Source organism: Scyliorhinus torazame, chromosome 16, assembly GCF_047496885.1.
Source record: "Scyliorhinus torazame isolate Kashiwa2021f chromosome 16, sScyTor2.1, whole genome shotgun sequence".
NCBI classification, from domain to species: domain Eukaryota; kingdom Metazoa; phylum Chordata; class Chondrichthyes; order Carcharhiniformes; family Scyliorhinidae; genus Scyliorhinus; species Scyliorhinus torazame.
The window spans coordinates 57,831,242-57,852,592 of record NC_092722.1 but is presented as its reverse complement, the minus strand read 5'-3'; the positions used below and the strand labels follow the sequence as shown (position 1 = coordinate 57,852,592).

The 21,351-nt window shown below is 44.3% G+C and overlaps 1 protein-coding gene across 22 annotated transcripts in view; it reads left to right on the top strand.

Annotated features, from left to right (window-relative positions):
* The window catches only part of eif4g3b (eukaryotic translation initiation factor 4 gamma, 3b), a 480,107-nt gene that overhangs the window by 7,461 nt on the left and 451,295 nt on the right, over positions 1 to 21,351 (top strand). The gene's annotated exons all lie outside the window — the stretch shown is intronic.

Below are 21,351 nucleotides of genomic sequence, written 5' to 3'. Positions count from 1 at the left end.
TGATATAGCAGGAGATGAAGGTTTTGATACTTAAATTTCACACTGTAAATGGAGCTCCAAGGATTAATGGTGAAACTTATTTAGTGGGGGAAAATTGAATCAGTCAAGGCATAAGTTTTATTTTTTAACCATTGGAAATTGATGCAGCAGAACTACATTGTTTTATTTTTCATCTAATATTTGTAGACAAGGAGACCAGAAATTGGAGTAGTTGAGAAGACTATTGTTAAACATTAGATTGGCACATATTTCCATGTAAATGAAGACCAAATGTATTGAGTGCCTGCCCACTACCTTTCAGGGAAAAAATAATTGCCAAGCAAGTATCAAAGCTTGTTTGACCTATTGCAGCATAGAATAGATTGTGAAATTTGACGAACATTTAAAAAAATTTAAGGGTTAGTATTGAAATGAAAATAAAATATTCTTGGTTTGACCTAATTCTTAACCTATTTGAAGCTTGATGTAAATTTGAATGAAATTCCATTTAATTCAAAGGCAGCCGTTGTATTAAATGATAAATCAGTTCCAGTGAAAATGCTAATAAATTGCATTGTACTTTCTGGTGGGAGGACTATGCATCAAAGTGGTCATTACATTTAACTTTAATGAATGATGTATTTTTCAGGCAGCTTTCTGCTGAGTTGGTACTTAATTTTGCAGTATAAAACTTCACAACAAATAATTTTATTGCTGTTTGTGAGCAGTGCTGTTGCATTGTGCATTTGTAGCCTTATGAATGAAATTATTTGTTTGAAAGTTTCCTAGGAAGTGATGTACGGAGTTCGGACAATCCAAGCATATTACTTAACGCCTATTTAGAAGCACTTTTGGAGCATGTCACTCCCAGTGTTCTGACTTTGCCCCATAGATACTGTGTTGCAGCTTCAATACGGGTGGGAATAATCGTATTATGCATCTGTATTTAACTGATGATGGCTGACTGCTGATCATCTGGTCCAGTCATAACTCCATTTAATTTCATGGGATGTGGGCATTCTGGCTATGCCAGCATTTATTGCCCGTCCCTTATTGCCCTTGAGAAGGTGGCGGTGAGCCACCTTCTTGAACCGCTGCAGTCCATGTGGTGTAGGTACACCTACAGTGTACTTGGGAAGGGGGTTCCATGATTTTGACATCCAAGTCAGGATGGTGTAACTTGGGTGGGAATTTGCTGGAGTTCCCATGCACTTGCTGCCCTTGTCCTTCTAAGTTGGCGAATTTGGAAGGTGCTGTCAACAGAGTCTTTGAGTTGCTGCAGTGCATCTTGTAGGTGGCATACATTACAACCATTGTGTGTTGGTGGTGGAAGGGGTGAATGGTGAAGGTGGCGGATGGAGTGCTAATCAAGGGGCAGCTTTGTCTTTTATGGTGAAGAGATTCTTGAATGTTGTTGGAGCTGCACTCGTACAAGAGAATGTGGCGAGTATTACAACACACACTTTGTTCCTTTTAAAGTGGTGGACAGGCTTTCGTAGTCAGAAGGTGAGTTATTCATTGCAGACTTCCCAACTTCTTATCTGCTCTCATAGCCACAGTATTTATATGGCTAGTCCAATTACGTTTCTAGTCTATGGTAATCCCCAGGATGTTGGTTGTAATTGGTAGAGCTGCTCCGGAGCACATGGTTCCTTAATAATTACTCTAGAACATCGGAATATAAGAACTGGGAGCAGGAGTAGACAATTCAGGCCCTTGAGCCTTCTCCTCCATTCAATATGATCATGATCTCATATGCAGCACGGTGGCGCAGTGGTTGGCACTGCAGTCTCACGGCGCCGAGGTCCCAGGTTCGATCCCGGCTCTTGGTCACTGTCCGTGTTGAGTTTGCACATTCACCCCATGTTTGCGTGGGTTTCGCCCCCACGACCCAAAGATGTGCAGGGTAGGTGGATTGGCCATAGTAAATTGCCCCTTAATTGGAAAAATTAATTGGGTACTCTAAATTTATATGAAAAAAAAAATGACAGATCTCATCTCGGCCGCCACTCCACTTTCCTATCTGTTCTCCATAACCCTTCAAACCATTACCAATTAAAATTCTGTCTAAATTCACTTGTCCCGTCACCACACTCTGGGGTAATGAATTCCACAGATTCACAACGCTTTGAAAGAAGTAATTTTTCCTTCTCCTCGGTTTAAAATCTGCTACCCCTTATCCTAAAACTGTGACCTCTCATTCTACATTACCCCACAAGAGGAAGCATCTGCTCTGTCTAGTTTGTCAATACAACCCAAAGATGTGCAGTGTAGGTGGATTGGCCACGCTAAATTGCCCCTTAATTGGAAAAAAAAGAATTGGGTACTGTAAATTTATAAAAAGAAAAAAATATCTACCACCTCTCAACCTATGTCTGTGACCTTTAAGATCATAGGATGTTGGCCATTAAGCCCGAGGACTTGTCTGCCTTCAATCCCAATAGTTTGTTTAGTACTTTTTCCCCTATTGACGATTGTTCTAAGCTACTCCCTTTCTATTACCTCTGCATTACTTGTTACTATTAGGATGTTACTAGTGTCGTCCAGTGTGAAAACTGAGGCAAAATATTGATTTAGCGTCTCCACTATTTCTGTGTTCCCCACTATTAACTCCCCAGTCTCATCCTCTAAGGGCCTAACATTCACTTTAGCTACTCTTTTTCTCTCTTGTATACCATAGAAGCTTTTGTTATCCGTTTTTATATTTTGCGCTAGTTTACTTTCATAATTTACTCTTTTTATAACTCTTTTAGTAACTGGTTGTTGATCTTTAAATCATTTCTCAATCTTCCAGCCTGCTATTGGCCTTTGCAATATGGTATGCCTTAGTTTGTGCCTTTGTTATCTTTAACTTCCTTGCTTAGCCATGGATGTTTTTTCCCCCTATTACAATCTTTCTTGATCTCTGGAATATAATAGTTGGGAGGAATTGAAGATTTCCTTTAACAGCCATTGCTCATCAACTGTCCTACTTTTTAGTCTTCCTGCCCAGTCCACGAGACTCATCTTTCATTCCCTCACCCTACAGTATAAATATCTCCCACTTTCTATGCCCCTAGCTTTGACAAAGGGTCACCTGGACTTGCAGCGTTAGCTCTTTCCTCTCCTTCCAGATGTTGCCAAACCTGCTGAGATTTTCCAGCGTTTTCTCTACTAGGCCCAAATCTGTCCTCATGTCTGCGTAATTACCTTTGTATAACAGCCAAAAGGTGAGTTGGTACTTAGAGCGACCATGTGATAAGTCTCCATTGAAATTTGATCTTTTCATTGCTGTATATTTTGAATAAACATGGAGGGAGTATTTTGAACAAAGGGCTGCTCTTTTTCTTCCTCCGCTTTTGTTCATAGTAAAGTGCTAAATTTGTGCTGGATACTTTTACCCAAGTTTTTTTTGTGTGTGAAATTTCCTGATATTCTCTTCTTCCTCATTGATGTCCTTCAAGGTCTGGAGATCGGTATGATGCAGGGCTAACCCCAGCAACCCATTGGTGAATCATACTAGTGCTGCTCCTTGGCTTTCCTTGTATATCAGAGAATGTGGAAGCATGGGAAGTTACTTCATTACGTTAACCTTTGAGGAACTATGAGTGGCACGGTGGCATAGTGGTTAGCACTGTCTCACAGCTCTAGGGACTTGGGGTCAGTTCTGGCCTTGGGTGATTGTCTTTGTGGAGTTTGCATTTTCTCCTTGTGTCTGCATGAGTTTCCTCCGGGTGTTCCGGCTTCCTCCCACAGTCGAAAGATGTGCAGGTTAGGTGGATTGGCCACGCTAAATTGCCCTTGGTGTCCAAAAGGTTAGGTGGGGTTACGGGGTTAGGGTGGAGGCATGGGCTAAAGTAGGGTGCTCTTTCCAAGGGCCGGTGCAGACTCGATGGGCCGAATGGCCTCCTTCTGCACTGTAAATTCTATGATCTAACTGACTGCCCTTTCTAGTTATTAATTGGAAATGTGTGGCGTCGTCTAGAACACTTTAAAAAAAAAAAAATTTAAAAAATTTAGAGTACCCAATTAATTTTTTCCCAATGAAGGGGTAATTTAATGTGGCCTAACCACCGAGCCTGTACATCTTTGGGTTGTGGGGGCGAAGCCCACGCAAACATGGGTAGAATGTGCGTACTCATAGGTACGTGCAACAGGGCAAGGTTTACAATTGGGGGAAGGGTAAATACGATATTGTCAGACAAGAATTGAAGTGCATAAGTTGGGAACATAGGCTGGCAGGAAAGGACACAAGTGAAATGTGGAACTTGTTCAAGGAACAGGTGCTACGTGTCCTTGATATGTATGTCCCTGTCAGGCAAGGAAGAGATGGTCGAGTGAGGGAACCATGGTTGACAAGAGAGGTTGAATGTCTTGTTAAGAGGAAAAAGGTGACTTATGTAAGGCTGAGGAAACAAGGTTCAGACAGGGCATTGGAGGGATACAAGATAGCCAGGAGGGAACTGAAGAAAGGGATTAGGAGAGCTAAGAGAGGGCATGAACAATCTTTGGCGGGTAGGATCAAGGAAAACCCCAAGGCCTTTTACACATATGTGAGAAATATGAGAATGACTAGAGCGAGGGTAGGTCCGATCAAGGACGGTAGCGGGAGATTGTGTATTGAGTCTGAAGAGATAGGAGAGGTCTTGAATGAGTACTTTTCTTCTGTATTTACAAATGAGAGGGGCGATATTGTTGGAGAGGACAGTGTGAAACAGATTGGTAAGCTCGAGGAAATACTTGTTAGGAAGGAAGATGTGTTGGGCATTTTGAAAAACTTGAGGATAGACAAGTACCCCGGGCCTGACGGGATATATCCAAGGATTCTATGGGAAGCAAGAGATGAAATTGCAGAGCCGTTGGCAATTATCTTTTCGTCCTCACTGTCAACAGGGGTGGTACCAGGGGATTGGAGAGTGGCGAATGTCGTGCCCCTGTTCAAAAAAGGAACTAGGGATAACCCTGGGAATTACAGGCCAGTTAGTCTTACTTCGGTGGTAGGCAAAGTAATGGAAAGGGTACTGAAGGATAGGATTTCTGAGCATCTGGAAAGACACTGCTTGATTAGGGATAGTCAGCACGGATTTGTGAGGGGTAGGTCTTGCCTTACAAATCTTATTGAATTCTTTGAGGAGGTGACCAAGCATGTGGATGAAGGTAAAGCAGTGGATGTAGTGTACATGGATTTTAGTAAGGCATTTGATAAAGTTCCCCATGGTAGGCTTCTGCACAAAGTAAGGAGGCATGGGATAGTGGGAAATTTGGCCAGTTGGATAACGAACTGGCTAACCGATAGAAGTCAGAGAGTGGTGGTGGATGGCAAATATTCAGCCTGGATCCCAGTTACCAGTGGTGTACCGCAGGGATCAGTTCTGGGTCCTCTGCTGTTTGTGATTTTCATTAATGACTTGGATGAGGGAGTTGAAGGGTGGGTCAGTAAATTTGCAGACGATACGAAGATTGGTGGAGTTGTGGATAGTAAGGAGGGCTGTTGTCGGCTGCAAAGAGACATAGATAGGATGCAGAGCTGGGCTGAGAAGTGGCAGATGGAGTTTAACCCTGAAAAGTGTTAGGTTGTCCATTTTGGAAGGACAAATATGAATGCGGAATACAGGGTTAACGGTAGAGTTCTTGGCATTGTGGAGGAGCAGAGAGACCTTGGGGTCTATGTTCATACATCTTTGAAAGTTGCCACTCAAGTGGATAGAGCTGTGAAGAAGGCCTATGGTGTGCTCGCGTTCATTAACAGAGGGATTGAATTTAAGAGCCATGAGGTAATGATGCAGCTGTACAAAACCTTGGTAAGGCCACATTTGGAGTACTGTGTACAGTTCTGGTCGCCTCATTTTAGGAAGGATGTGGAAGCTCTGGAAAAGGTGCAAAGAAGATTTACCAGGATGTTGCCTGGAATGGAGAGTAGGTCTTACGAGGAAAGGTTGAGGGTGCTAGGTCTTTTCTCATTAGAGTGGAGAAGGATGAGGGGCGACTTGATAGAGGTTTATAAGATGATCAGGGGAATAGATAGAGTAGACAGTCAGAGACTTTTTCCCCAGGTGGAACACACCATTACAAGGGGACATAAATTTAAGGTGAAAGGTGGAAGATATAGGAGGGATATCAGAGGTAGGTTCTTTACCCAGAGAGTAGTGGGGGCATGGAATGCACTGCCTGTGGAAGTAGTTGAGTCGGAAACATTAGGGACCTTCAAGCAGCTGTTGGATAGGTACATGGATTACGGGAAAATTATATAGTGTAGATTTATTTGTTCTTAAGGGCAGCACGGTAGCATTGTGGATAGCACAATTGCTTCACAGATCCATGGTCCCAGGTTCGATTCCAGCTTGGGTCATTGTCTGTGCGGAGTCTGCACGTCCTCCCCGTGTCTGCGTGGGTTTCCTCCGGGTGCTCCGGTTTCCTCCCACAGTCCAAAGATGTGCGGGTTAGGTGAATTGGCCAATGATAAATTGCCCTTAATGTCCAAATTGCCCTTGGTGGTGGGTGGAGGTGTTGAGTTTGGGTAGGGTGCTCTTTCCAAGAGCTGGTGCAGACTCAAGGGGCCGAATGGCCTCCTCCTGCACTGTAAATTCAATGATAATCTATGATTAATCTAGGACAAAGGTTCGGCACAACATCGTGGGCCGAAGGGCCTGTTCTGTGCTGTATTTTCTATGTTCTATGTTCTATGTACTCCACCCGGACAGTGACCCAGAGCCGGGATCGAACCTGGGACCTCGGCGCCGTGAGGCAGCAGTGCTAACCACAGTGCCACCTTCCTGCCCTGTCTAGAACACTCTCTGGCCTTGGGTGATTGTCTTTGTGGAGTTTGCATTTTCTCCTTGTGTCTGCATGAGTTTCCTCCGGGTGTTCCGGCTTCCTCCCACAGTCGAAAGATGTGCAGGTTAGGTGGATTCACGAACTGCAGGAAGGCTCGTCCTGACATTCCTTGGTGTATATTTTCATTGTGAATCCTGACCGTGTACCATCTGCCATGTTTTGAGTCTGAATGGATGACTCTTTGTCAAAGAAACTTACTGTTGTCTTGAGCATTGTGGCTCCTGGGATTTGATTTCTATCCTGAAAAATGCAGTAGCACTTTCCTTTGCACTCGTAAGTACTTTTGTTGGTTGTGTCGATGAATTCGTTGGCTTTGTGGATCAAATACCAAAACGTGACCCAATATCACTCTTGCCTATGGTTTGGGATAATGCAAAATAAACCATGGCATGAACTAACCTACAATTGTATAGTTCTCTCTTTATTGTGAGGAAGCAAGGAGTTGTCAATTGACTAGGATTATTTGGTAAAAATTCCAGCAACCACCATGTCTGGTCATGGCAGTTGGTACAAGGTCAGGATTCACAATGATTTGATAGCTTGTGGACCGAGGTACTGAAAAATATTTCAGCTTCACTCAGTCCCTTTCAATTTGTTCTGCTGGTTGGTTTAGAAAACTGGAAAATATAAAAATGTCAGGGTGAGCCTTCCTGAAGTTCATGGAGTCTGCAATTAGGATTTGACATAAGAACATGGGATAATTCTTTAAATACTTTAGTGCCCCATAACTACCAAATAATTTAGTAACAAGAATGTATTTGATTGTTCCTCAATCAAGCAAATACAGCTGAATATTTTGAGCTGTTCAGTAGCTTTTGATCTAATAGTTTTTTTCTACTTCAGCCATTACTTTCAGGGATTGAGCAATGTTACTGTAATATGAAGATTACTGCAATTTCACTTTGTTTCCCTTTAAACTGTTTAAATAGCCTGGACAGACAACTGTAATATTCAGTTGTGTGGCCATATCATAATGGTGACTGGTATGTAGTCTACAATGTTTACTGTTCGGTTACCTTTTACTCACCTTAGATACTGTGTTAATGCTTCAGAATTATTTTTCCTTGTTTCACCCATTGTGTTGCGTAAAAGATTTATAAATCTCAGTTTTGACTTTTTTTTTTAGATCCCTGAGCCTCAGCAATTTTTTTTTGGGGGGGATTATCCAATTTTCCACTGCCCTTTATGTGAAGAAGGGCTTTGTAGTATTACCGCTGAATAGCCCATCTTTAATTTTGGTGTCCTGCCCCTTGTTCTGGACTGCTGCTCTAGAGGAAATAGTTTCTCCCTATCAGGAGTTTATAGAATCAATAATTAGGGCGGCATGGTGGCACAATGGTTAACACTGCTGCCCCACAGCGCTAGGGACCCGGGTTCAATTCTGGCCGTGAGTAATTGTTTGTTTGCACATTGTCACCATGTTTGCGTGTGTTTCCTCCAAGTCCTTCGGTTTCATCCCACAGTCCAAAAATGTGCAGATTAGGCGGACTGGTCATGGTAAAATTGCCCTTAGTGCCCAAAAGATGTGCGGGTTCGGTGGGGTTACGGGGATGGGGCAGGCGTGGGCCTAGGGAGGGTGCTCCTTCAGAGGGCCGGTGCAGACCTGATGGGCTGAATGGCCTCCTTCTGCATTGTAGGGATTCTATTCTTTGCCAAAAATAAATAAAATTTAGAGTACCCAATTATTATGTTTTCCGATTAAGGGGCAATTTAGCATGGTCAATCCACCTAACCTGCACATCCTTTGGGTTGTGAGGGTTAAACCCACGCAGACATGGGGCGAATGTGCAAACTTCACATGGACAGTGACCCAGGGCCGGGATTCGAACCTGGGTCCTCAGCGCCGTAGTCCCAATGCTATCCACTGTGCTACCGTGATGCCCTGAAGGGATTCTATTCTATGGATCTTCCAACCTCGACTAGGTTACCCTATAATCCTCTATAGTGAAGGAAATACAGGCTTTGCAACTTTTGCTGATGTCCATTCCTCTATTTGTCCCATTCCGCCTCATTATTTTTCTTGTGAATCTGTGCTATACCCCCACAAAGGCCAATGTATCTTTCCAGAGATGAAAAAAATGAAAAATCGCTTATTGCCACAAATAGGCTTCAAATGAAGTTACTGTGAAAAGCCCTTAGTCGCCACATTCCGACGCCTGTTTGGGGAGGCTGTTACGGGAATTGAACCGTGCTGCTGGCCTGCCTTGGTCTGCTTTCAAAGCCAGCGATTTAGCCCTGTGCTAAACAGCCTCTTTGGTGTGCGGTGCCGAAAACAATGCAGGATTCTATACAAGGTCTAATGAGAGCTCTGAATGGCTTTAACACAGCTTCATTCTTTGTATCTAGTCCTCTCGAAATAAAGGCAATCAGTCATTAGGCAGCACCTTCCAAATCCATGACCACTAGCATCTAGAAGGATAAGAGCAGCAGATACATGGGAACATCACTATCTGGAAGTTCCTCTCCAAGTCGTTCACCATCTTGATTTGGAAATATATCAGCGTTCCTTAGCGGTCGCTGGGTCAAAATCCTGGAAACCCCCCCCCGAATGCTTGCCTACCCAGCGAAGCCCTGTAAAAAGTAATGAAAAAAAAACATCTCATTACCCGTTAATTTTTAGGAACATTCCATATTTTTAAAAGTAATTTATCTACATAGTTCTAAATGGTCTGGCCATTTAGAAAATTCTCATTCATCTTATCTCCCACTTTCACACATTGAACCCCTCAGTCATAGTTTTGCTCCTACTTAATCTAACCTTGTTCCAACATTTACTGTGATACCAAATTGTCATTGACAGAAAGCCAGGTAAGGGTGGCAAATTTCCTTCCCTAAAGTGAGCCAGATGGGTTTTTACAACAATTGACAATGGTTTCATGGTCATCCTTAAGACTTTTAATTCCAGATTTTTATTGAATTCAAACTTCACCATCTGCCATGTGGGATCCAATCCCAGGTCCCCAGAGCATTACACTGGGCCTTTGGATTACTAATCCGGTGATTATTGTTGCTAATTTTGCCTTAGTTTAATTGCTCTGTTTCATTACCTTTACTCTTGAGTCGCCAGGTATCTTTATGATTCCGCCACGTGGTTCAAGTCAGAGTAATGATCAATAATCCAATACACCGATTAGTAAGATTTAAATCAAAGCACATTTATTATACACAGTAATCACTACTCCTGCACAAATTCTACGTTTAAGCTACTTCTGCAACTAACAGGCCTATACTTAACTTGGAACTGGTCCACCAGGTCAGGGAAACAAATGGCCTTTCGTTTGGGTTCTGAGCCTGCGGGATTCGAAGTTGGCACAGATTGATAGCTTGGAGCGCCTATCTAGTAGCGAACGTTGAAGTAAGACTTACAGGTTCGATCGGCTGCTGAAGAGTGACGAGAGCTGGAAGCGAGCCGAAGAAGAAGAGCTGCAAGCGATGGAAGAGAGAACATCTTGAACTTGGGGCTCAATTCTTATAGTCCCCAGGGGCTTCCCGCCTTTCGGGGCGGACCCTGTACCTGGTCCCAAGTGATTGGACTTTGTCCCAATCGCTTGGTTCGATTTTCTCCAATGCTGGAGTGGTTCCCTGATCAATGGGCGGTCTTGAGGTGGTCGTTCACCTCCCTTTGTGTAGGCTTCTGCTGCCGCCGAAGAGTCTTGCTTTGTGTCTAAATGTTGCTCATTTTTCCTGGGGATTGTTCATTAGTATACAGATGGCTGGTGATTTGTTATGCTGATGGTTGCTGGTATCGATCTTGTCTGGCCTTTCCAGAGGTAAACACCAAGCCAACCTGTAGCTGCTCGTTTTTGTTCTGTTGGCTGACTTTCCCATCAGCCTTTGCCGTTCGCCATTTTAAATCGGGAGTTGGCCATTTTAAGTGGCTACATTATGTCACTGCCGTCCTTATATAAATATATATTTATAAATATTGTAGGAAAATGCTGATGCCCAGTGCAGATTTCTAGGCGACACCACATCCTACCTATTTGAGTACATACCCATTATCCATACTTCATTCTACCTCCTATTAAATTTCCTTTCCAGACAAATAGGTTGTTTCCAATTCCACGTGCTCTCGCTTTAGTTAATAGTCTGTTGTTCAGAGCCTTGCCTAATGCCTTCTGAAAGTCTGTACAAATACCATCCATAGGCACACCTTAAACTCTGTTTGTTACTTCCTAAAAAAAAATGATTTGTTTGACGGAACTTGCCTGTTGTCCATAGAATACCTACAGCATAGAGGGAGGCCATTTGGCCTATCGAGTCTGCCCCAACCCTCTGAAAAAGCACCCTACCTAGGCCCCACTACCCCACCATATCCCCACAACCCACCTAACCAGCACATCTTTGAACTGTTGGAGGAAACCGGAGCACCTGAGGAAACCCACGCAGACACGGGAAGAATGCAAACTCCACACAGATAGTCACCCAAGGTTGGAATCAAACCCGGGCTCCTGGCGCTGTGAGGCAGACATGGTAATCACTGTGCCACCGTTGCTGTTCCAATCCATTCTGGCTCCCTTTGATTAACTCATATTTGTCCACTGGCTCAGCCTTCTGTTAAAAATATATATAATTTCCTGTTCTTTATCTTTGCCTAGCTGGGCTAACCACAATCTGTGGCTTAGAGAGTTGTTGTGCTATCTCCCAGATCCTTACCTATGACATGTCAACTACTAAGGTAAATTGGTGAGCTTGAGAATGCCTTTAATTTCATCCCTCCCGCTGTTGGGAACACCTGGATGTCCTCATTTAATTAAAATAACAATTGAATGGTTATCCCATCACACTGCTCCAGCTTTTATGAAGGTACGGTATAATAGCAGTAAAAGTTCCACAACTAGACTACTAGACAGCAACTTTATGATGAATTTAAACCTAATCATGTCAATTTGTGAAATTAAATCCAATAAAAGACTTCAGAACAAAATGACCATGAGAACGAATTCAAAGGAAAAATACTGGAGCTGCCGGAAATCTGAAATAAAAACGGTGGAAACACTCAGCAGATCTGACAGCGTCTGTGGAGAGAGAACTGAGCTAAGGTTACAGGGTGACGACCTCTGACAAAATGTTATCAATTCGAAATGTTAACTCTGCACGCTCTCCACAAGTGCACACGTACCTGCTGAATTTTTCCAGCATTCTCCGTAAGAATTGTTAGATTGTTGTAAAGTCCATTTGGTTTACATAGGTTCTTGAAAGAAGACCATGCCACCGGAATGAGGCGCCGGAACGGGCAGCATGGTGGCATTGTGGTGGGCAGCACGGTAGCATTGTGGATAGCACAAAAGCTTCACAGCTCCAGGGTCCCAGGTTTGATTCCGGCTTGGGTCACTGTCTGTGCGGGGTCTGCACATCCCATGTGTGCGTGGGTTTCCTCTGGGTGCTCCGGTTTCCTCCCACAGTCCAAAGATGTGCAGGTTAGGTGGATTGGCCATGATAAATTGCCCTTGGTGTCCAAAATTGACCTTAGTGTTGGGTGGGGTTACTGAGTTATGGGGATAGGGTGGAGGTGTTGACCTTGGGTAGGGCACTCTTTCCAAGAGCCAGTGCAGACTCGATGGGCCGAATGGCCTCCTTCTGCACTGTAAATTCTATGATAATCTATGACCACCTTTGGTCTATCTGCACGTGACACCAACCCCACAATATATGATTGACTCTATGCCTTCTGAAGTGGTCTGCCATTTCAAACAAAGGATGGGAAAGGAAACACAGCCTTGTCAGTATAGTCCACGCAACAAAGTGTGGCCTGTTGTGATGCAAACATGGATCTCTCTTCAAAGTATAATATATTTCTGTTCTGTATTATCTAATTTTTATGATAGCTAGTTACTGGAGTGTTTTAAATGGAAGCAGTTGTGAGCTTTGAGATGTCTTCTGTCCTTTTACTTGCCATTAGGACAAGAGATGAGTATCTACATAACATTGTTTCTGAGTTTGCCATTGAAGTCCCAAAAATATGGTCATTTGTTCAAATTGGTAGGCAGAAACCCCCGGCTTGTAAAATATATGCAAGATTATATTTGTGCGAGGGATGCATAATTGTCACTTCTGTCAACCTGTTGGTGATGTTTGTGAAGGTTCAAATGCTATTCATTAATGTTGCATCTATCACCCTGTAAGCGTTAACTGATAACTGCTGAAAAAGGATCTGGGGTTCCTATAAGAAACATACGAATGAAAAGAAAGTTCTCTTGAATACGTTCTAGATGCAACAAGGAGACAGGCAATATTAGATTTAGTTATGAGTAATGAGCCCAATTCAGTTAGTAGCCTAACTGTGCGTGAATGTTTATCAAACGGTGATCACAACAATTCAGTGTAGCATTTGAAAGTGAAAAGAACGTTTCAGACACTAGAATTTTACACTTGGGTAAGGCTGACTTTAACGGGATGCGGCCGAGACTGTCCACAACTGGGAAGATTTGTTAATGGGTCATCCAACTGAAGATCAGTGGAGCATATTTAAAGAAACATTTAAAGAGATGCAGAGCAAGTAATATTCCCCTGAGAGGAAAAGGCTCCCCTTCACAAAAAAAGCAGACACGGACAACGAAAGAGGTTAGGGGCAGCTTAAAACTAAACTAAAGAACTTCCAAAAATGCAAGACGTAGCACAGATCTGGTTGAATGGGATAGGTTCAAGGACCAGCAGAGGGTCACAAAGCAGCTTAAAAGAGCTACAAAAAGGGATTATGAAAGGAAACTTGCAAGGGACATCACAATAAGAAAATTAAGAGTTCTTTAAAGGGAAAGCGGGTGGTGAAGAGCAGTGTAGGCCCACTAAAAGCTGAAAATGGAGATATTGTCAGTGGTAATGAGGAAATAGCCGACATGTTGAACAATTACTTTTTCTACTGTAAATACTGAGGCAAGGAGGATAACGTGCCGGAGGTCCTGCAAAAAATTTTTTTTTTCTTTTTTATAAATTTAGCAGTATCCAATTCATTTTTCCAATTAAGGGGCAATTTAGTGTAGCCAATCCACCTACCCTGCACATCTTTGGGTTAGGGAGGCGAAACCCACACAAATACGGGGATAATGTGCAAACTCCATGTGGACAGTGACCCAGAGCCGGGATCGAACCTGGACCGCGCCGCTGCGAGACAGCAGTGCTAACCACGGCAGAAGTCCTGAGAAAATGAATAGTTTAAAAAAAATTTTTTTTTACAGTACCCAATTAGCTTTTTTCCCAATTAAGGGGCAATTTAGTGTGGCCAATCCACCTAACCTGCACATCTTTGGGTTGTGGGGGTGAAACCCACGGAGACACGGGGAGTATTTGCAAACTCCACACGGACAGTGACCCAGGGCTGGGATTCGAACCCGGGTCCTCAGTGCCGTGGGCAGCAGTGCTGACCACTGTGCCATGTGCCGCCCGGAAAAAATTAATAGTTGACAGAGGACAGGGACTTAACATAATTGACGTTAGTACAGCATCACTAACTAGGAAATTAATGGAACTAAAGAGTGACCAATCCCCAGGACCTGATGGTTTCCATACGAGAATGTTAAAGGAAGTAGGGGAGCACATTGTAGATGTCCCAGCTATAATCTTCCAGAGTTCTCTAGATTCAGGAGTAGTCCCTCTGGATTGGGAAATTGCACATGCCACTCCACATTTTAAGAAGGGTGAAAGGTGGAAACCAAGGAATTACAAACCAGTTAGCCTAACATTTGTGGTTGGGAAATTGCTGGAGTCTACAATCAAGGATGGAGTAACTGAACACATCACAAAATTTTGGTTGATTAGGGAGAGCTGGGATGGATTCGGGAAGGGAGGGCTTTGACTAATCTTATTGAACCTTTTGAAGAGGTGACTAAGGTAATTGTTATGGGCCAGGGTTTAGAGAACCCCAAAGTGTATCATGGAGTTCACCTGACCCACAACTTTTAATAGATTGTGGTATGGGGAGCACACGGCCCACTCTACAGGTGTGGTACAGCAGAAATGGAAAAGTATTTTTTAAAGCAAAATAATGTTTATTCTATGAACTCAAGTAAACTTTTTTAAAACATACAGTGAACATCTTAGCAACATTAATTCAAATACAACCCCAAAGAATACAACACTAAGTAATCTTTAAGCTGTCCTTTTAACATTCATAAGACTTGAAAAAAAACCTTTAAACAGAAGCACATCAGGTTAAAGTCACTACTGAGAGCAGTTATTAGGTTTAAATCGCCAAAGGATCGATTTACAGTTTTTAGATTACAGAGAGAGAGACTAATACCCCTTCCGACTGTGACTGCAGCTATCCAGCTCTGAAAACGAAACGAAAACACACCCTGCAGCAAACAGCCTAAAACGGAAGTAAAAAGCTGACAGACAGCCCAGCTCCACCCACACTCTGACATCACCGATAAACACCCATTTCTTAAAGGTGCTCTCACATGACAGTAATGGACAGGGAAATGTCTATGGATGTCACTTATATGAACTTCCAGAAGCATTTGATGAAGTCCCACTCAAGACTGTTAAATAAGCCCATGGAGTTGAGGGCAAATTATTGACATAGTGAGGAAATTGATTGAGTGGCAGGCGACAGAGTGGGGATAATGGGTAATTGCTCTAATTGGCAGGAGGATCTGTGTTGGGGCCTCAATTATTCACACTATTCATTAATGACTTGGATGATGGCATAGAAAGTCATTTATCCAAATTTGCGGATGATAAAATGTTAGTTGCCACTGTAGACAAACTATTTCCATTGGTTGGAGATTGTAAAACTAGGGGGTATAGTCTACAATTTAGGGTTAGACCATTCAGGAAAAGTGTTGGGAAGAACTTCTTCATGCAGAGTGGTAGACGTTCGGAACTCCCCCTCAAACAGCACTCTGAGCTAGATCAGTTGTTAATTTTAAATCTGAGATAGAGTTTTTTGTTGAGCAAAGATATTAAGGGATATGGACCAAAGACAGGAATATGGAGTTAGACCACAGATCAGCCATGATTTCATTGAATGGCGGGGTAGGCTCAAGGGGCTGAATGGCCTACTCCTGTTCTTCTGTTCCTAACTCATGTAAGGATCTGGCTGTATAAAATTATTGTAACTTTTTGTAATTGTCTCAGTTTGATCATATTTCTAGGTGAATGCAGCAAGAACACTTGCATGTACCAATGTAAAATTCTCACTTAAAGGACTTCAAAAATTGAAGTATTTGGTGTTTATTTCAGAAAATAATTTAAGTTGTCAGAAAAATTTGAGCATTGTTCAACTTCTGCATATACTTATGTATTTATAAACTTGCTTTAATAGCTTTTGCCCAAACTGTGTGGCATAATAACTTATCATTAAAATCAAGAGCATGCTTGATGGGTTGTTTCCAGTTTGAATTGCAGAGGTACTGGTGGATTACGGGGATAGCATTAAGTATTGTTTTATAGGAGGCTTTTTGCAGTGAGCTCAAGACTTTTGCGAATATCTCATACCTTCTTTACATTTGTAATTCTTATCTATCAGCCAGCAGTAAAGCTGATGACTTGTCAGTTGGAATAAGATTTGAACAATCAGTCAAGATTATTATTTAGTATGTGCTTGAATTCCTTAATATACATGATGAGTAAATATTCCAGGTGCCTAGTGAGAGTCTTGTCCTAGTTGTGCTCTGCCCAAAGTAAGCTTGATTGAATTCATACTGTCTGAATTAATTGAGTCACCAGTTCTCTCCTCTTGTGCTGTAATACTGGTGTCTCTTTCAAACTTCCAGCAATTTAAGTTTTGAAAGTATCATGGGAACAGTATTTTTCTTGAATTTGTGTTTGGCTAAGATATGGTGGCATGGTAGCAAAGTGGTTAGCACTGTTGCTTCACAGCACCAGGGACCTGAGTTTGATTCCCGACTTAGGTCACTGTCTGTGCGGAGTCTGCACGTTCACTTCGTGTCTGCGGGGTTTCCTCCGAGTGCTCCGGTTTCCTCCCAAAAGTCCCGAAAGACATGCTTAATAGGTGAATTGGACATTCTGAATTCTCCCTCAGTGTACCTGAACGGGCGGTGGAGTGTGGTAACTAGGGGATTTTCACAGTAACTTCATTGTAGTGTTAATGTAAGCCTACTTGTGACACCAATAAAGATTATTGTTATTAGCATATCAATGTGATGGCAGATTTCGCTGAATTTTGATGTAATTGACTTCAACTAATAATTAAAAGAAACTAGGCTTCTTTAAAAAGTAAGAGATGGTTTCATTCAAATGCAACCAACACCCTACTAGTTGCACTTGCCCATGTAAAATCCATTGGAATTTGAGTGATATCCCTCCCTGCACTACATTTTGGATGCTGCGTTTTTAAAAAATAAACATTTTATTGAAGTATTTTTGGTATAGTGACAACAACAAAATAAACAATATACATGAAACCATAAACATAGTGCAAAAGCTATTTACCTTTCGTACAGGTCCCACCATTAATGACCCCCGCCTCTAATCTAAACTACCCCCCCCCCCCCCCGCGCTGACGATTAACTTCCCGCAAAGAAGTCGACGAACGGTTGCCACCTCTGGGTGAACCCTGACAGTGACCCTCTCAAGGTGAATTTGATTTTCTCCAAGCAGAGAAAGCTTGCCATGTCCGATAGCCAGGTCTCTGACTTCGGGGGCTTTGAGTCCTTCCATGCTAATAGTATCTGTCTCCGGGCTACCAGGGAAGCAAAGGCCAGAACGTCTGCCTCTTTCTCCTCCTGGATTCCTGGGTCTTCCGACACCCCGAAAATCGCCACCTCTGGACCCAGCGCCACCCTTGTTTTTAAAACCTTGGACATGACGTCCGCAAACCCCTGCCAAAATCCCCTAAGCTTTGGACATGTCCAAAACATGTGGACATGGTTCGCCGGTCCTCCCGCACATTTTGCGCACCTGTCCTCCACCCAAAGAATCAGCGAATCAGCTCATCCGGGCCACTGTCATGTGAGCCCGGTGAACAACCTTAAATTGTATCAGGCTGAGCCTGGCACATGTTGCAGACGCGTTGACTCTACTCAACGTGTCTGCCCATAGACCATCCTCTATTTCACCTCCCAGCTCCTCCTCCCACTTGCGCTTCAGCTCCTCGGTCTGCGTCTCCTCTGACCCCATAAGCTCCTCATAAATGTCCGAGACGCTCCCTTCTACCCACCCTCTGGAAACTACCCTTTCCTGAATCCCCCTTAGAGGTAGGAGTGGGAAGGTTGACACCTGTTTACGAAGTAAGTCCCGCACCTGAATTTGTTTCCCCTCGTCAACCCAAACTTTTCCTCCAACGCCCTCATACTCAGAAAGCTCCCCTCTATGAACATATCCCCTATCCTCTCAATCCCCGCTCTCCGCAATAACCGGAACCCTCCGTCCATACTCCCCGGGGCAAACCGGTGATTATCACAGATTGGGGCCCAGACCGATGCTCCCACATACCGCCTCCACTGGCCCCAAACTCTCAGGGCTGCCACCACCACTGGGCTGGTGGAGTACCGTGCCGGCGGAAACGGCAGAGGCGCAGTTACCAACGCCCCCAAACTGGTGCCCTTACATGAAGCCACCTCCATATGCACCCATGCCGACCCCTCCCCCACCACCCACTTCCTGATCATGGCTATATTAGCCGCCCAGTAATAGTTGCTAAAATTTGGCAGAGCCAGCCCGCCCTCTCCCCGATTTCGCTCAAGCATTACCTTCCTTGCCCGCCCAGACGAAGCCCGTTGACTTTGTTGACCTGCTTAAAAAAGGACCGGGGAATAAAGATGGGGAGACACTGAAACACAAATAGGAATCTCGGGAGGACCGTCATCTTAACCGTTTGCACCCGCCCAGCCAGAGACAACGGAAGCGCGTGCCATCTCCGAAAATCGTCCTTCATTTGGTCCACCAGCCAGGCCAGATTCAATTTATGCAGCCGGTCCCATTCCCGCGCCACGCAGATGCCGTGGTACCTAAAGCTTCCCTTTACTAACCTAAACGGCAGCTCTCCCAGTCGCCTCTACTGTCCCCTCGCCTGGACCACAAACATCTCACTCTTTCCCATATTAAGCTTATACCCTGAAAACCGGCCAAATTCCTGTAGAGTCCTCATGATTTCTTCCATCCCCTCTATTTGGTCCGAAATGTACAGAAGCAGGTCATCTGCATAGAGCGAATCCCTGTGCTCCCCCTCCCCCCGGATCAGTCCTCTCCAGCCCCTCGAGGCTCTCCGAGCAATTGCCAACTGCTCTATAGCCAGCGCAAACAGCAGTGGGGAGAGGGGGCATCCCTGTCTCGTCCCCTGGTGCAGTCTAAAATAGTCCGATGTTGTCCTATTCGTCCGTACACTTGTCACAGGAGCCTGATACAGTAACTTGACCCAGTCAATAAAGCCCCACCGGAATCCGAACCGTCCCAGTATCTCCCACAGATAGTCCCATTTTACCCGATCAAAAGCCTTTTCTGCATCCATTGCGATCACTACCTCCACCTCCCTACCCTATTGGGGAGAACCAGGGGGCATCCTGATCACAGTTAACAGCCTTCTTACATTGGCCACCAACTGCCTGCCCTTAACAAACCCTGTCTGGTCCTCCCCAATAACGTCCGGAACACAATCCTCGATCCTGGAGGACAAGATTTTGGCCAGCAACTTGGCATCAACATTCAACAGGGAGATCGGCCTGTAGGACCCACACAGCTCCGGGTTTTTGTCCCGCTTAAGAATCAGCAAAATCGTTGCCTCTGACATTGTCGGGGGCAGCACCCCTCTTTCCCTTGCCTTATTGAACATCCTCAACAACACAGGCCCCAATATTCCCGAGAATGTTTTATAAAACTCCACTGGGTACCCGTCCGGACCCGGGGCCTTACCTGCCTGCATGGCCTTCAAGCCCTCCACCATCTCCTCCAGCCCGACTGGGGCTCCAAGCCCTTCTACCCGCTCCCCGTCCACCTTTGGGGAAATTCAGCCCCTCCAAGAAATGCCTCATCCCCTCCGGCCCGGTAGGGGGTTCCAACCTGTACAGCCTGCTGTAGAAATCCCTAAACGCCTTATTCATCCCTACTGAATCACTAATCAGGTTCCCCTCTCTGTCCTTTACTTTCCCTATCTCCCTAGCTGCCTCCCTCTTCCTAAGCTGCTGTGCAAGCATTCTGCTGGCCTTCTCTCCATGTCCATAGATCGCCCCCCCCTCGCCTTTCTCAGCAGCTCCACTGCCCTCCCTGTGGTCAGCTAAACTCTGCCTGTAACCTCCGCCGTTCCCTTAAAAGCCCTGGCTCTGGGGTCTCCCAGCATACCTCCTATCAATCTGTAGTAACTCCTTTACCAGTCGGTCAGTCACTGCCCTGTCCACCTTCTCCCTATGGGCCTGGATCGAGAGCAGCTGCCCCCTGACCACCACCTTCAGTGCTTCCCAAACCACCGCTGCCGAAGTTTCCCCCGTGTCATTGACCTGCAGGTAGTTCTGAATACATTTCCTCAGCCGCTCGCACACCCCTTCATCTGCCAAAAGTCCCACATCCAACCTCCAGTGCAGGTGCTGGTTACTGTTGGATGCTGTGTTGATTGTGTAGTGATATAGTCTCAAAATTTCAAGAATCTAATGTTTTCATTGTATTGGTCATTCATTTTTTGGGGGTCGGTTTAGTTCAGTGGGCTACATAGCTGGTTTGTGATGCAGAACAAAGGCCAGCAGCGCCAGTTGAATTCCCGTACTGGTTGAGGTTATTCATAAGGGCCCGCCCTCTCCCTTGCCCCTCGCCTGAGGGGTGGTGATCCTTCGGTCAAATCACCACCCGTCAGCTTTCCCCCTGAAAGGGGAAAGCAGCCTATGGTCATCTGGGACTATGGCGACTACCTTTTGCCGTGCATTTTGTGTGATAACCAAAATGTAATCATGCAACAGCTAGTTAGATTTTGGTGGATTCAAAGGCAAATTTGAATTTGGTGCAATGTTCAGTTGGACAGGTGCCTGGCCTTTAGTTTGTGGTCATTAGCTTTTTTTTGCAAAGTTAGTTTTCTCTAAGTTACAGATCATATTATTTACATCCATCCAGGACACATGTCCACTTGATTGGCATTCCATTCACCACCTTCAATATTTCAGACCCAGGAAGTGTAGAAGATTGTAGTTTAGTCGGGCAGCATGGTCGGCACGGGCTTGGAGGGCCGAATGGCCTGTTCCTGTGCTGTACTTTTCTTTGTTCTTCTTTGTTCTTTGTTCTTCCCTCAGTCACCAGCACACTGATTCTGCAAAGGGTCACCTGGACTCAACATTAGCTCTTTTCTCTCCCTACAGATGCTGCCAGACCTGCTGAGCTTTTCCAGCATTTTCTCTTTAGTTTGTGGTCATTGCTGCTTTAGGAGATTTAAATGTTTTCATTTTATTTGTGTTAACAAGGGAAAATCAGATTTTTCTTAGCAATAATGTGTAAATTATCAGCTGTCATCCTTGGGGGGCTTTTAAAATTTGTGGCATTTGATTTTACAGCAATGATTGGAGGTGCTGTCAGAATCTTACAAATCGGTTTTGATGTGTTTGGAAAGGATTCAAAGTTTTCCCCATTTACTTAATAGTTTCACAGTTTCAATGCTTCAACTTTGATTTGGAGCAAAAATAT